We start from the raw sequence: 16,372 nt of genomic DNA on the forward strand, positions 1-16,372 counted from the left end.
ATCCCACTGTAATTGGCGCAGATTGTGGATCTCCCTTTTTATGGATTGGGCAGAGCACACTGAGATTCCAATCGTCAGGGAATATAGTTGGGAAATAGTTGAGATGTAATTTGACATCTCCTGGTTTTAAATTATGTTGATAAGTATGTCAAAGGATGAAAAACGTTCGAGGATTTCTTGGTGTTGTCATACTGGTCATTTTGATATAAAAAACTCTGTATCTATCTCGATTAGTTTTAGGCGTTAGTACACCGTGTGGTATAAATAACAATTTTTTTTTTGTACAACATGTTAGGAATGTATTAAAATGTCTCTCTGAAATATATGTACATACATATGCATATAGGTACAAATATGAAGGCACCTGAAACATTTTACACTATATTGCTTCAGGAACGGTCGAAAAGTAAAAGTTTCGAGTCCAAATGTAAAAACAAGGAATCGTCGTGGTAATTTTCTACCTTTCGTGGCATTAACATTTAATGGTTTCGCCTAAGCTGTAGCTGGAATGTCCAAACCACAACAAAACGAAAAGTAATTGGTATGTGTGCTTGCAAGTGTGAATAGTTAGTTGTCTACTTTTTGAGTTTAACAAGCGTGTAAAGTGTCGAAAGTATCCTAAACAAATGTTACCAGCACCAGCAGGTATCATCATATGAGTAGAATATATTTATATACATACATACATATGTAAATATATATTAAGCAAAAGAGAACGAAACAAATACATTTGTATTTTAGCTTGGTATAATGTATAGTGAATAACCGGGAACATTTTGCACACCAACACTTTTGGGATATTTTATTTATTATTGTTATTAACGTTTATCTTTATTTATGTTGACCACACTAGAGATAACCTGGCCACAGTAAAAAAATAGTACCTCAAATTATTCTTGTATTTTTAATATTATACTTCCGTGTAAATCTTAATTCAATTGGTAACTTAGTACTATATTCAATATGCTCCGTACTTCTACTCAAAACGGTGTATTTGAATTTCGGTCAATTGTCGTTGATATCCACAAATTGCCATCAAGAGAAGAAATCTCTAACATACATATGTATTTGGAAACGTAAATACGCAACGTACAAGTATGTAAGATAGTATATATGTGTGCGTTTTCAAAATGAAGCATTCCTTCTCTTCAGTTTCAGAATACGATGTTACTTAAACGACAATAAGTTCGTCTATCTGTTTGTAGATTTACTAAAATTAAGCGCAAAAGCCAGGAAATGCCAACAGCTGCCAACAATTGTTGAAACCGATTGACAGCTTATCCATTTATATATTATACCACATCGACTATTATTATATTATCTATACTATCGCAACATATTGTACCGAGTATAATAGTTTTCTGTCGGTGCACACATTCCTCACATTCAAGTCTGAATGCTTTGTTTAAAATGATATCAATCCTATCCCTCCTTTTAACAGATATTACAATATCTTATTGTAACTGAGTAGAAGAGTTTATATGGTGAGGTGTTGCAAACTCCTAAATATATTTCCATTCCAAAAAGCCACTTGTGCATCATTCGTCTGGGTTCTATTTTAGCACTTCCTTTTCCTTTATTTATCGTATATGAATAAATGCATACAATTTATTATCATTAACAGTATAAAGACTCGCACTGAACATAGTTGTGGAAATAAAATACACAAAAATTTGCTTGTGAAATTAAATTAATATTATTAAGGGTACTCATTTAATGCGGTATTTGTATAAAAATGGCAAAGTGGCAATATGGCAGTATGAGTTAAATGAACGCTCTGTGGTAATATTATTGTGAGTCAGCGTTAATCCCGATTAACTGCGCACTTAATCACATCCAAATTTGTAGGTGACAGATGGCAGCAAAAGAGTTAGAAACTCTCTTAAACAGCTGATTGGCAATAATATTTTCAGTTTAGTCCCTGCAGTACGGCTGGTATGAATTGGTGAATTGCACTAGTGAATTCTTGTGTTACAAGTAACTAGAGAATTCACGACAACGAGGTAATGCAGAGAAGCAATAGTACATGAGAGAGATTGAGAGAGAAGAGAGCATGATCTAGAGAACGTTGTGCTTAATTTGTACTCTCAGTAGAATATTACCGACAAATAAGGGTGGGAATGCAATTTTGAGAGATCGAAGCAAAAATAACGCAGAATAATAACGGCAGAGCATCTCGTACAGTAAGTACAAGTTGTAAATAATTATTGGATCATTATAGTATTTACGTACAAGTTGGTCATTGAAAGCATGATTTACTGTAGTAGAAAGAAAGGCATCAGCGTTTTCTTTGTAATTCTGATATTTCATTTTTCGCATAATAGTTGTTCTCTGATTGTACAATTGATCTCGCGTCGCGGGTTCTAATACGTTTATTGTTTATTAAAAGTGTTATTAAAAGGTGAATAATTAAATGAAATAATAGTGAATAAAAACAAAGAAAACATAAATATTTTATGCAAAAAAATGGATTGCCCTGCACAATGAAAAGAGGTAAGAATTCCAACATTGCTGTATATGGTTTGTTCGAAAGTGTTTGCACATATTTATGAACGCATAAATATCCTTGTATGTACATTTATTTAAATTATTAACACCTTACTTACTTATATGTATACTTGTTTCGAATTATTTTACTCATTTAAGATCAACACCAAATTTTAATGGAACTCTTAGAAATGTGACTTGGGGATATAAGTGCAGTGATATATATGGTATGTAATTTGTAATACAAATTTAATATCAACTACATTTCTTTTTAATTAATTTCTTTCTTTATCACATGTTCAACGAAGTCGCTTTTGAATCCAGCCGAAGTGCACAAAAACTTCTGACTTGACTGATATTAACCGACCCTGTTGTTCAGATGGTAAATATAATTGTAAACAAAGAAATTTTAAATAAAAAATAATATTGTTAATTATATAAAATTTAAATAGAATTTGTGTTTAATTATGTTTGGAATAAACTAGCTAGGTTGAGAGGTAGTGAAGAAAGTAGTGAAATTTAATAGTCGGTAAGTTGTGAAGTAACTAATGATATATAGTCAGTGATATGTGGTGAAGTAGCTAGTGAAATATAGGCGGTGAAATCACTCGTGAATAGTGTTAATCGGTTACCGCCAATGACATCGCCGTGTTAAATTCATGAGTGAATTGCATTGCCGGTATTATGGTGGGTAACCAGTGGTGGTTACCAGTAAGTAGTGAACTCACTAGTGTTTCACTAATGAGCCGAACTGAAGGGGTAGAATAAAATTGGTTAGAAGGCAAACACTGCGGTTGTTAGCCGCACAATTAGTACAAAATCACAAATTAAAACAAAATATATATAGAGAAATACATTATTATTAGAATTAACACTGCAAAAAAATTTAACCATTGCATTCGTATGTTTTTGTTGACATTTAATTGAAAAATTCATTCACAGTAGATTAAAATCGGCATTTTTTAACAATGTTGCCAACGAAAATGCAGCTCACTCCCAGTAACTCTCTAAAGTTTTGAGGATTAAGATCGGAGTTAGCAGTTAATCCGAATTAACGCCGCAGTCTGGAATCGTTGTTGGCGTTTTCTTCAATTTTATTTTATGCATGGATAAATTCAAAATGATTTGTTGAATATTACATGCATACATACTACTTTTATTATATAAGACAACGGTAAGTATGGCAAGGAACGGAGTATAAAATTTCGATATCTGAATAATTTGAAAACCAAAATAAACCCCCAAAACCAACGAAAAAAACAAAAAGTCAAAAGTATAATAAATTATTAGTTTGCCAAAAGACAGCATTCAAGTGACAACTAACAGCCCATGTCAAATGGAAAAATCATTTAATTTGGAAGTGAAAGGCATATGTGTGACGTTAAGTGATTTCTTAGCCTGACGATGTAAAGTCAAGCATTTATCTCGGAACACGTTTGCCAAAGTTGAAAAACAAATATAATGTGCATGTACAAAATAGGAAATTTATGCAAACTATGAAGGTCTTCCTAATAGTGATTATGATGATTTTTTGCCGACCCAGCCAAATTTTAAAAATTATTATTTTTATTAATTTTATTTGCACCAGATCATTTGAGCAGCAATGTGACATGCGGCCTGCATGCGACGACCCTCATCACACACAAGCAATAAGAAGAGAAATGAGTCAAGGAAATATGACTAACAAAATAGAATCCGTAACCTAAACGTACACAGGCTTAAACCGAAAAAATAGGGTTCTTTTTACCGCATTATGAAATATTTTACTGATACTTAAAGTCATAGAAATGATGAATTTAAAAAATAAATTATGTTAGATATATGTGGTGCGTTCAAAAAATAACGGATGACATGAATGTAAACAAATGAATAAATATTTTATTCAAAAACATGAAAGTTAAGCAATTATTTTATGTTTTCGTCAAGATAAATTTTGTATAACCTCTCAACATCCTCCTTTCCAAATGTTTCCACCGACATAAAAAATATTATTATTAATTTTCTTACATTCTTACCATGCTTTTATGGTAGTAATGCCTGTAAAGTGTAAAAGTGCAAGTGTGGGATTATTACCAGTTGATGTGGTCCTTCAGCGTTAATATGTTGAACATTTCCAAATTTTGCGTGATCTGATATATGCGTTTCATATGAAAAGTCTCATATTAACATTGTGGCTATTTCATAACGAATTGCATTTTGGAACATCCCTAGTGACCGCTGCTTTAATATGTGCACTTATAGAAGGTGTCATTGGTGATCTAAAAATAAAACCACTATAGTCACGTTTCCTTTTTCACATGTTTGATTCCTTTTTTAGTTATATCCGTAACAGTTTCCTGTTAAATGCCCAGCGGGCGGCGAGAGTTTACCTAAATCACATACAAGCTGAAATGTTCACTAAGTTTTTTGCAAACAATTTCATATTGTTCAACTATGTAGACAAATTTAATTTGCTCAGCTTAGCTAGATAAGCAAGTCCAACAACCCAAGGGCAGTAAATATTAATTGAATAGGAGACTATTTTACTGGGCTGAGGTGAACTAAGAGTTTAATAATACCCACTTTCGATATTAGCACTATTGCTGTTATATTATTATGAGTAACAGTTGTACGCACTCATGGCAAACTGCGATGAATTAGGCCACATTAGCGCAATACCCTACGGTAATATCAACCGCTACTGTTAATAGCTCTCGTGCTTACTGCATATTTATTTAGTTGTAAATAAGTACTTCTGTATATCAAAAATACAATTTTCTAACAATTATAAATACCATGGCGCCACACGCGACCGTAAACAGGTGGTTTGTATTGCCTTGTTGTAATGCAATTAGAAAATTATAATACAACATTGGCGAAGCTTTCCAGATACATTTTTGCATATATAGGTATATATATCATTACTAGGCACTATATTACTTGTATATGGTTTAGTATGAAGTACATGCAAATATGTATAAATACATATGGGAAATGTTTTTTCTCGATATGTACAGTGACCTAGGTCATGCGCTCGCATTTGTAAGAGCTTTTGCAATTCTTATGTAGTATTCCCTTCTGTAAATTAAGAATACACTCATGACATATAAAATACTTATGAATAACAATTCGCATGCAAGCCGTATAAAGAAAAGCGGAAAACAATATTCGTGAAAAATAGTTAGTGAAGCTGCTCCAAATAAAAGACTAACCAGAGCCACAGGGTAATGGAAATGATTTAAAACATATACATATAGCACATAGTACATGGAGTAATGTTACAAGAACTTATGAAAGGCCAAATGAAAAACTAAATATAGAAATTCTGACAATAGAAAATTCTAAAATAATTAAATAAACAACACGTTATAGGCATTAGCGACATAGGTCGTTGGATTCCTAAATTAAAACTAAATAAAATTTATTGACTCATCAAATTCGAATTTGAGTAAAAGAAATTTCTGAAAGATCAACCGAAAATTTGGTTTCACTACCTTGAGTTGATATACGAAGTAATTGAACATTTTCAAATATGTAAACTGATTTTAGATACAACTCATTAAAAACTCCTTTAGTTTTATTTTTGTTTTACCTTATTAGACGCTTCATCGAGAATAGTGTTGCTTTGTAGTAAGAATACTCAAAAAATGAAAAAAGTCAAAGGATCAATAAGGAATTATTTAACTTAAAATTTCATAAAATAAAATTCTTACAATGTCGGGGAGCGCATTCCATTTACTTGCTAATTTATGACTTAGAACATACTGTCCCTGTCATATATTTTTCTTGTTTTAATATTTTTTGCATGTATTCACTGAACATGTGCTCCCAATTTGCACTTTTTCCGCATAGCTTGCATGCCGTCACGTTTTCATAAAGTAAATTTTATTTACGTCGCTCCTGGTCAGTTGTTGTTTTTGCAGTTGGTTCAGTAAAAGTAAAAATGCTCGTAAAGGATTGCTTTATGAATTTTTTGTAATGTAAAAAACTGCTGCTATTACTAGAGTAGAAGGGTATAATAGCGTGAAAGAATAAGGAATGAGTAGCCACTGAGAATAGCCCGGCAGTCGTACAAAAAGGCAATTCAAATATGTGGGTTTCAAGTTTATTACTAGAACAGCGTATTTCTTTATAGAGGCACATTCTCATGTACGTGGATTACTGAAAGAGTCTAAAATTTATTATTTTATAGGGCAGTAATGTTTTGGTTTTGTACATATGTTCTACCTGCTAATATTTATTGAATATGAAGAATTCAACAACTGTGGTATAATGGAGTAATAGCCTCTTTTTCATATTTACGATTATTAACGTAACTTTGATCTCGATATATTAAAATGATTTGAAAGTTTCCTCAAATTACCAAAAGTTCACAACAAAATGTGTGGTATATAAAATCCATGTTCGTTATTAGATAAAATTTGTGAACCGTTTCAGACCATTTATGGCATATTTATTTAGGACATCTCTCTGAATATCCGAAATATCTACTTTAAAATCTAATTGAATTCTGGCACTTAAACAACAAATGCTCTTTGAAGAAATAAATATTCAGGTGAGCAGTACCACGGTAATATCCAAATGGTTCTTATTAGAACAACACATACAAAAATCATTTGTTATTATAATAGATAATTAAATGTATACATGCCATAAAAACTAGATTCATCATACAGTTAGAGACTTTAAAATACTAAAAAAAAATAATAACTGGATATAGTCATGAATACTTGACCACTTTTTGTTCCTTCCATTTAAAGCAATTCTCAAAGCATAAATGACGAAGTCTTTAATAGGTTCACAATTAATACTTAACCTAAATTGGAACTACACAGTGAATAATAATAAAAACAAAAGATGCATAGAAAACAAACCATGAGTTAAATAGGTCAAAAACTAACATGAAATAACCACAAAGGTACACACACCAATCAGATATTTGTTCGACAGCTGCGCATTTAACAACTGGCTAGTCGTGGAAAGCTTTGTGAGGATAAAAACCTTTTTATATGCAAACTATTCTGTTATTTCTGTCTTTTGTGTTCTACCAACTGGGTAAGTTAGGCAAATATGGAAATATACGAGAGTTCTGCTATTCCCTTTGTGACATAAAATGTCCATCGATAACAATAGAAGCTAACAATAGTCCGTGAAAAGTGTTTGGTTATAAATAAGGTAATATTTATTGTGATTTATTTTGTGTGCTAAATAAGTTTCTTCAACAAAAATATTGAAAATAACATTGGACATTTGGCTTTAATTAAGAGCGGAAAATAATATACTTACTATATTCTTGAATAATATTGCTATTCAGAAAGGGTTTATTAAATATTATCCGATTCCTCTCATATGGAACAAGACAGGAGTCTGGAAAACAAATTCGTTTCGTCGATAACGTAGTGTTATTCCGTAACAGTGGTATTACGACGCAACCATATCACATAAATATGTATGTCTGTTGTACACAATTAGAAGTTAGTGGGTTAAGAACGAACATAAGGAATTAAACTGCATTCAGCTTGACGATTTGTTTTGTAAGACAAAGACAGTGGTTTGATAAATTACTGTGTCTGTACATGTACTTTTTTGGGATGTACGAAATATTTAGAATAATAGACCAAGCACTGCTATTTTCCGTTTTTTGTATCCGACACGTTCTACAGGTATACTATGTATAATTTCACTAGGCCTTTGCACGGCAATGTTCTCAGGAGCCTAAACATCTACAGTTGGTTGCATGATTTTGTTATACATTATGTATTAAATTATTTAATATCTTTAACTTTTACTTTTCATAAAATGTATGTACAACTCTAATAAGCCAAATCGTTTCAATATCTAAATAAATATGCGTATGTACATACATACATATGTATATTGTGGATACCTTTGAATATATGTACATATGGATTAACATATTGTAAGAACTACACAATATCAATGCATTTCAAAACCAAATTCATTGGAATGTCTGCACTCGGTGTTGCTACTACTACTTCACCAGGATAGTTGTTGAAATACCTCTCCAACAGATTGAATCAATTCATGTTGCATGCATTTCTTTTACTTTCCATGGCTGCATGGGAGTTCGCATGTGTAAATAAATAAAGTAAACATATTTTCACGTCCGAGCTGCGAATACTTTTGAACATCACAAACCAATATTTGTACATATATGTATACTTATATAGTTGTGGAGTACAAATGCACTCTCTGTTTAACTTTTCTTGCAAGCCAATGATTGAGCAATTGTGCTTTGTGAGTGCTGACTTTGATTGACTTATGATACAAATAAATAACGAAAGTGAGTGTGCACAAGTAAATGTCATGCAATTCTTTTGACTTTCGACTGAGTCAATGATGGTGCATTGATAATATGACTTTTCTTGAGAAGAAACCTCAGTTGAATCATGTGGCAGTATTGTTAATACTTGAGATATTTCTTTGCTTTAGCTCGCTTTACAGTCTATAAATATGTCTATATATTAGAATGTTTTATGACGGAATGCTTATAAAACGTATTTGATTTTATTACTAGTAATGAAAATATGATTGCTGTCACTGTTATCACGCCAGTAGTTAGCAAAGAAGTGAGTTCTGTGCTTATTTATGTGTCGCATATAAGAAGGATGGATTTTTGTGCATAAATGAAATACAAGCGATGTTTGCCATTTAGGGCTTTCAAGTGATATAAGATATTGGTAACATGTCCAGAGATTTCACTAACTCTATCATACTTGTCAATTTGAATCTAATAGACTAATAATGAATAAGTCATTCATGAAAAATAGTGAGGATTTGTTAGGAAATTTTCGTTACTCTTTACTATTCTTGTTATAACTATGTACAAGACTTGAAAGATTGTCCCTAAAATCATCTATCGTATTAGTCCGATGTGGTCTTTGAACTGTAATACCTAAATGTGTTCGACACTCCGTCTTGGCGTTTATCTTTATATATCAAATTCTTGAATGAAATGTTTTGTGCCTCTTCCGCTGGGTTCGAAAATGGTTTGTATTCACTATTTAAATAGTTCATTTAACTAAGTTTGTTTACTGTATAGAAAGGTATATGCTCCCGCTCCCGAGAGATTTATTTTTGCAGAATAAAGAAATGGGCAGCGGTTTCCAATAGTTAAACAATTCTAGATTTTGATTTATGTTTTCTAATTTCTTCTAATAGCGTTCTTAAGTTACTAAAGTATACAAGTTTTGTTGTGTACAGGGTTTTAATCATTATTTGCCAACATCTATCACAACAATGACCAATTAGCCATCATTATGATTTACAAATATAACATCAAGGACAATGAAGTATTCAATGCATGTAATGTGTAAACATGTAAGCAATTACTTGGGTACATATAAATATGGCACTATATGAAAATAAACAGTTTTATTGTTTATTCGATAGATGTGAATTCTTGTAAGTATATAATATTATAGAAGTATGCTAAATAGTGTCATTTGCTAAAGCTGCCTAAAGTGCGACAGGCATCATCTATCAAATTATCACAAAGATCCAAATCTTTGCCTATATTAATTTTATGTATCATATACATATGGATATGGTTTTTCTATATTTCGTGCTTCGAAAAGTATGAGTTTCTACAAAACAAGATCCGCATTTATATATATTAGTAGAAAATTAGTACACATGTATATGCTCGAAGTATTTGTTCCACTTATGGTTCAACATTTGGGTAAATATATTCTCAACTCATGTGTGTGGGTTTCCATTTACATAGCTCAGTTAGGACCATCAAAACAACATGCAATTAGAATTTTGGTGTTGAGCAGAGTGCTTTTGATTTAGTTAACATTACACAAAAGTTGTTTTTCATTTACATTCCCACTCTAGCTCTTAAAAGTTAAGGAAGGAAGTACGTTAGAAACATCCAGGACTCCATTTAGACATGGCATGTTGCTTCCCTTTAGCATCTGCATATTTGAACTGGCACCTGCATTATAATTAACCCACCCATGTGCTTGCTTGAAATGTATATCATATTATATTTTATGTTACTTGGACTTGTCCGGCTTTTTGGAAGGGCTTATCATAAAAATGTACAAGCGGAGAGATATTAATGTACTAAAAGTAGTGTTGGCTTTTGCCTTTATATGGTTCTTAATTATAAATGTACCAGTGGATAGTAAAACCGAATTTTACAGCAAAGACTTGCCGTTAAAAAATGTTCCCCAAGGGCTCCCTTTGACGTACCAATGACAATCTAATCTTTGTAATGCAGGATATAATTCTATTTGGAACACACATCTTCCATTATGAATCACTCCTCACTCTCTCCATATGTCAAATTAAATTTGCATTCATATATGTACATATGTACATCATGAGTCACTTACATAAATGCAGAGCCATGTATGTGTCAGTTTTCATTTTTTCACTCACATATGTCGCCTGATTTTTCTACAAATTCTTCACCATTTTATTACATACTAGCTGTTACCCTGTGCGCTTCGCCACACCTAAATCAATTAAAACTCTTAAGAGTTTTTACTTTGTGTTTTATTTATTTTTGTAAAATTGTTACTTATTTATAAAACATTTATAAAACATATTGGTATACAACATTTTTGGTTTTTCCACCTGGCGCGGAAATGAATAAGCACCTTGGTGTTCCCACTCTCGAGCATGCGACGAACAATTGGCCGTGGGAGAAGCACGGTTCTTCCAAATTGACGCCGCACACTTGAAACGTTTGCCCTTGCGATTTGTTGATGGTCATCGCAAAGGCAAGTAGGGATGCAAACGATGTATCGATGTTTTTGAAACATCGATGTTTTCGTCAAAAAGTATCGATGTTTGCCATCGATGTGTCGAATCTAAAAACATCGATACATCGATGTCACTTTTAACGATGTTTTATGTCGATGTTTTATGTTAAAATTTTACTTCACCTCTTCTTTACTTCGGGTATTAACCCGAAATCCTCTATTTGGAAACGCTTTGCCACATTGGAACTCGTTTTGTTGTAAAATACAGAGAATTCGTCAGGGGCAAAATACGGTTAATTTTATGATTTATTTTGACAATTTAATTCTGGCGTTGGCTACTGCGTTGGATCCAAGATTCAAATTACTGCATTTTAAAGATGCTGTGGCTAAAAGAAATACTTTATTTTTTGTTTCATAAAAAATGCAAAGAATGGCGCTGATACAACAGAATCCTCGGACGAGTGTGAAACAGAATCCTCGTTTGATATTTGGAACCAGAATAAACATTTGTCCCTCCAAAATGTGAAATGTAAGCTGTAATTACAGGGACGGAAGGTTGAAGAGACATGTATCTCAGATTAGCGGACCGCTCCGGCTTCGCACGGGTTTAAACAAAAATTTTAAAAGTTATAGGTTTCTACACACTTATGTATACACACACTCCCATGCATGGGTATGTACTTTTAGGTTTTTCTTACGTGGGTTCATTTTAAAAAAGTAAAATGAGGAAAATTCGAACATGAAATTATATTTTATTTGCAACGAGCTAAAACTTGATTATAACCTCTAGTATTTGGTGTCCGTTGTCTTTCTCTCTCATTATGAAGGCGTTGGGAACTCAGAGTTCGACGGTCAAAACTTTGAAATTTGTTTTGAAATTTTGTTGATCAAGCAGCTGTGAGCGCTCGTTACTCGAATCTCTGGCATACGATTGCGATGCGAAGAGAATGGCTTGTAAGACTTTCAAGATTTTCAGTTTCACTACTACTATTTGAACTATTTGCAGAAAGTTTAGATTCTAGCAATAAATATAGCCTATGTTACTCGAGGGGAATGTAGCTTTCCAATGGTGAAAGATTTTTTGAAATCGGCACAGTAGTTTTTGAGTTTATTCATTAGAAACATACATACAAATCTTTCCTCTTTATAATAGTAGTATAGAAGTATAGATAAGCTATTACTCCTATGAATCAGTATCCAATAGAGTTTGGTTTGACATGAATAGTGTGTTTCCGGAGATGTATAAACAAGCTTCTTAATATTTATACATTGTGGCCACTTCAGTCCCGAGTCAACGACTATTTTCTTAAATCAGGGCAACTATCACGCGGATGAAAAATCGAAAAACCTCTTGACAGTGAAAAAACTTTCCAAGCTGTTGTCTTTAAATTCTGTTATTTATTGAGAAAAAACTTTAACAGATAGATAAAGCTAAGTGAAATAAAATGTAGTAAATTAAGACGTACTACTAGGTTTCATTTATTTATGCTTCTGCTATTCTAATCCTTTTGCTTTTCATACTAAATTTAAAAGAAGTTAAAAAAGTTAAAAAATACATCGATGTTTCGATGTATCGATGTTTTATTGGCCGATGTTTTTGATTTCGATGAGTTTTGAGGAAACATCGATACATCGAACCATCGATGTTCCATTTCACGATGTTTGCATCCCTAAAGGCAAGACGTACTGTTAACTGCAAGCGCTTAAATTCAAACGGCATGTCCGTTGGAATCATGGGAATGCGTGGTAAGAGTTCTACTTCACCTGCTGCCTTGCCATTTAGTATTGTTGCTTCAATCAAATTTGGCCACAATTTTTTTACTAAAAGTCTTGTGCCATTACACAAAGTCGGTGGCTTCAGATTTCGTAGAAGTATAATGGGTGAACCGACTTTCAGGACCAAACGATGCGGTAGCAGACCGGGGGGATCCAAAGAATTCAAGAATTCAGTTGGATAATTGACTACTTCATCTTGATTCAAAACGCCATCAATCGATGTATATGTTGTAGCTTCTCCTGGCAGTTTTTCTTGAATGGCAAAATTGATTTCGTTGACGTGAACATTTTTCGGTGCCAATATTGCGCGTTCACTTAAATAATCGTGGCGTTGATAGTGTTGAAGAATATTCGGAAATACACTTTCAATCAATTCTTCTTTCGATTGTAAAAGTGTACAAAAGTTGTTCGGCAATGTCGGCTTCGAAAACGTCGCTGCGGATCGATCGATTTGCAATTGGACTCGCATGTTGACGGTAAGAGTCAACCTTTGAACATGTCTCCACAAAACTGACGATTTTAAACATGCGTTTATTTCGTCGGCAGGAGTTGATCGAGGAATGACTGGCAAAGTTTGCCGAAAATCGCCGGATAATAAGACTAATGCTCCGCCAAAAAGTTGTTGCTTTTGGCGTAAATCTTGCATTCTTCTATTGAATACTTCTAATGACTTTTGGTTAGCCATTGGGCACTCATTCCATAGAACTATTCCAGCTCCTCGCAAAACATTTGCCATTGCTGAATTCCTCGATATGTTGCACGTTGGTGTTTCAACGACTTGGATGTTCAACGGTAATTTCAATGTGCTGAATGTGCTGTTCGACCGCCATCAAGTAGAGTAGCAGCGATGCCTGACGAAGCAATTGCCAGCGCAATTATCTGCTGTGACCGTATAGTAGCAAGAATCAAAGAGATCAGAAACGTTTTCCCTGTACCACCGGGCGCATCCAGAAAGTAGAATTCACCTGCGTTATTGTCAACCGCTCGTATAATCTTATCATAAGCATTTTTCTGCTGAATATTCAATTATTTATTATTATTATTATATTCGCTTATTCGCAATTGTAAGGCACAGATCTTCAACCAATATCAAAGCATCATTATACATTTGTAATGTATATAGCAAGTCTGCGTCCGATGCTCGATTACGCGCCAAAATTAATAAGTCCTCGGTCATGCAGTCTTTGTACTTATTCCACAGTTCTTGCGGATTTGAAGGAAGGCTTGTAGATATTATTATGGCGAATAGTACGCGTATTTGTTTTTGATGAGATGTGAGTGATGCGTCATGAAGTGCGGTGTCCCAATGCATATCATCTTCTAACATGCAATGCAATCGCACACATGCTTCACGATACGTCGCACACAACTGACCGTCAACAGTTTTCAAATCATCAAATGATCTTGGTCCGCGCACGTTGACTAATAGCAGACGCAAATAGAAACATTCGGCGTTGTTCGGATGGATGGTGTAAATGTGTCCTATGGCATCGGTTTTACAGACATTTGGATAACCGTCAACACGCTTCCCTTCCTTTCGTCGTTGAAATGTTTTCGATGATGGATTCCAAGTGAAATATTGTGGTATTTCGGAGTATAGCAATGTTCTTGCAAATTTATCGTTTTCACACAACTCGAAAAAGGTAATTAGTGTTGTCCCCGGTGGTCGTGCTGCGCTCTGTTGTACATTGTCTGCAGTGAAATAAACGCGTTGACCATTTTCGAGATGCACTGCCAAATGAAGGCATTTGACAGGACTGCCAATCGTGCGGCAAAACATTATTTCATGAGAATTTGTATTAGCTGGATGTATCATTTTTTTGTTATTTTTTTTTGCAAAACGTGCAATCATACACACATTAAATTTCTTATGTGCACCCTCCAAACAGACCCCAATTACCCCTGAAAATTTCATTGAAATCGGGCAAGCCGTCTAGGAGGAGTATACGAACAGGAAGTTTTGCCACTTTATTTTATATATATAGATAAAAATTCGAACAAATTCTCTGAAGCTCAATGAAAAAGATGTAAAAATTTATAAATTTATGGAAAAAGTAGATAAACATGCTAGCATAGTGCACTATAATGTCAGCATTGCAGGAATGTTAAGCTGAATCCATTTATAATATAAGCAGAAGCTGCTGCCAAAATAAATTCAATCAAAAAACTATAAACGCCAATCACATTTTTCCTGCTGTATACTTTTTTTATAACCATCAAGTGTATTATTAAATCCTTTATATTGCCTCTTTAATAATGGTATAGAAAAACATCGCAACCAGTATAGTATAGGAGAGGACGGTCTCATTATCCTTTATAAGCAAAGATTTATTTTGGTTGAAAAGCCTTTTGCAAAAAGTCTTTTTAGAAATCGTTATTTCCCTTATATGGAACAAATGTGTGACGTCTAGTTTAGGGAACGTATACGCAACTTTTTTATCATTAGGTAAACAATATCTTAATCAAGTAACGTGTTAAATTGTAGCAAAAGTTAATTCAAATTCAGAATAAATAAAATTTAACACACTCACAGTAAATGAAAATTACAGGCAGGACTGTAAAACAGAAATTAATTTAATAATGGTCGCTAATATGTTGTAAAATGAAAAGTCATATAAGAAATATGCGAGGTTTAGATCAACTTCGCACATTTTTTACACTTTTTACATTAGAGACCTATTAAATTTTTTATAGGAAGAAACATATTTGCGCTACATTTCGATTTGTAGTTTGTGAAATACATATATTACACTCATTAGGAGCATGTGGCTATGCTAATAATGGATGTCGATCATGTCTTTATTCGATGCATTAATTTTTTTTGTTATGGGATTTTTTTTGATGGGACCTTGTTTTAAAATGACAAATGCAATTAATCAAAAATTGTGCGTCGAGACAACAGGTAATAAGCTCGCATGGTTACTTTGTTTGATCAGCCATTTTAAATTTGGTGATATTTAAAAGAAGATAACTTTGTGATTTTTCTTTCTGATGACATGACAAAATCAGAGAAATTATGAGGGTTAATGCTATTGCAGAAGATAAAAAGATGGACATAGACTCTTCATATAGAATTGATGACTGAAATAGAAAACTCGTTTAGTATTTGGTAAAAGGTTAAATAAAATTTAATTTTTGCAAAGCCTAGGAGTTGAATATTAGGGTTTGTAAAAACAAACTAATATTTATATAGAATAAGTTTTGTTTTACTTTGAATTAGATTATTTTTATAAACTTAAACTATTGAATAACAAATATTTTAAATTCTTTAATAAAAACTGTTATTCTTGAAATATAGCGATGTTAATTTTCAGTTTTCGGAAAAAGATTTTTTTTCGATGCATCGATGTTTTTATTTGACATGATGAAATGTGATTCCTTACAGTGATGCCGCA

At 33.1% G+C, this 16,372-nt stretch overlaps 1 protein-coding gene and 1 long non-coding RNA gene across 2 annotated transcripts in view; one reads left to right on the forward strand and one right to left on the reverse strand.

The window, feature by feature from the left end:
• LOC105216283 (GTP-binding protein Rhes) overlaps positions 1-16,372 on the reverse strand; it is a 53,659-nt gene that overhangs the window by 29,145 nt on the left and 8,142 nt on the right. The gene's annotated exons all lie outside the window — the stretch shown is intronic.
• LOC128921443 (uncharacterized) lies at positions 1,925-3,240 on the forward strand. Its single transcript, XR_008470895.1, has 3 exons — positions 1,925-2,493; positions 2,647-2,714; positions 2,796-3,240. It is a non-coding gene; the product is annotated as an uncharacterized LOC128921443 (long non-coding RNA).

The sequence above is a fragment of the Zeugodacus cucurbitae genome, chromosome 4, assembly GCF_028554725.1.
Source record: "Zeugodacus cucurbitae isolate PBARC_wt_2022May chromosome 4, idZeuCucr1.2, whole genome shotgun sequence".
In the NCBI taxonomy this organism is placed as follows: Eukaryota; Metazoa; Arthropoda; class Insecta; order Diptera; family Tephritidae; genus Zeugodacus; species Zeugodacus cucurbitae.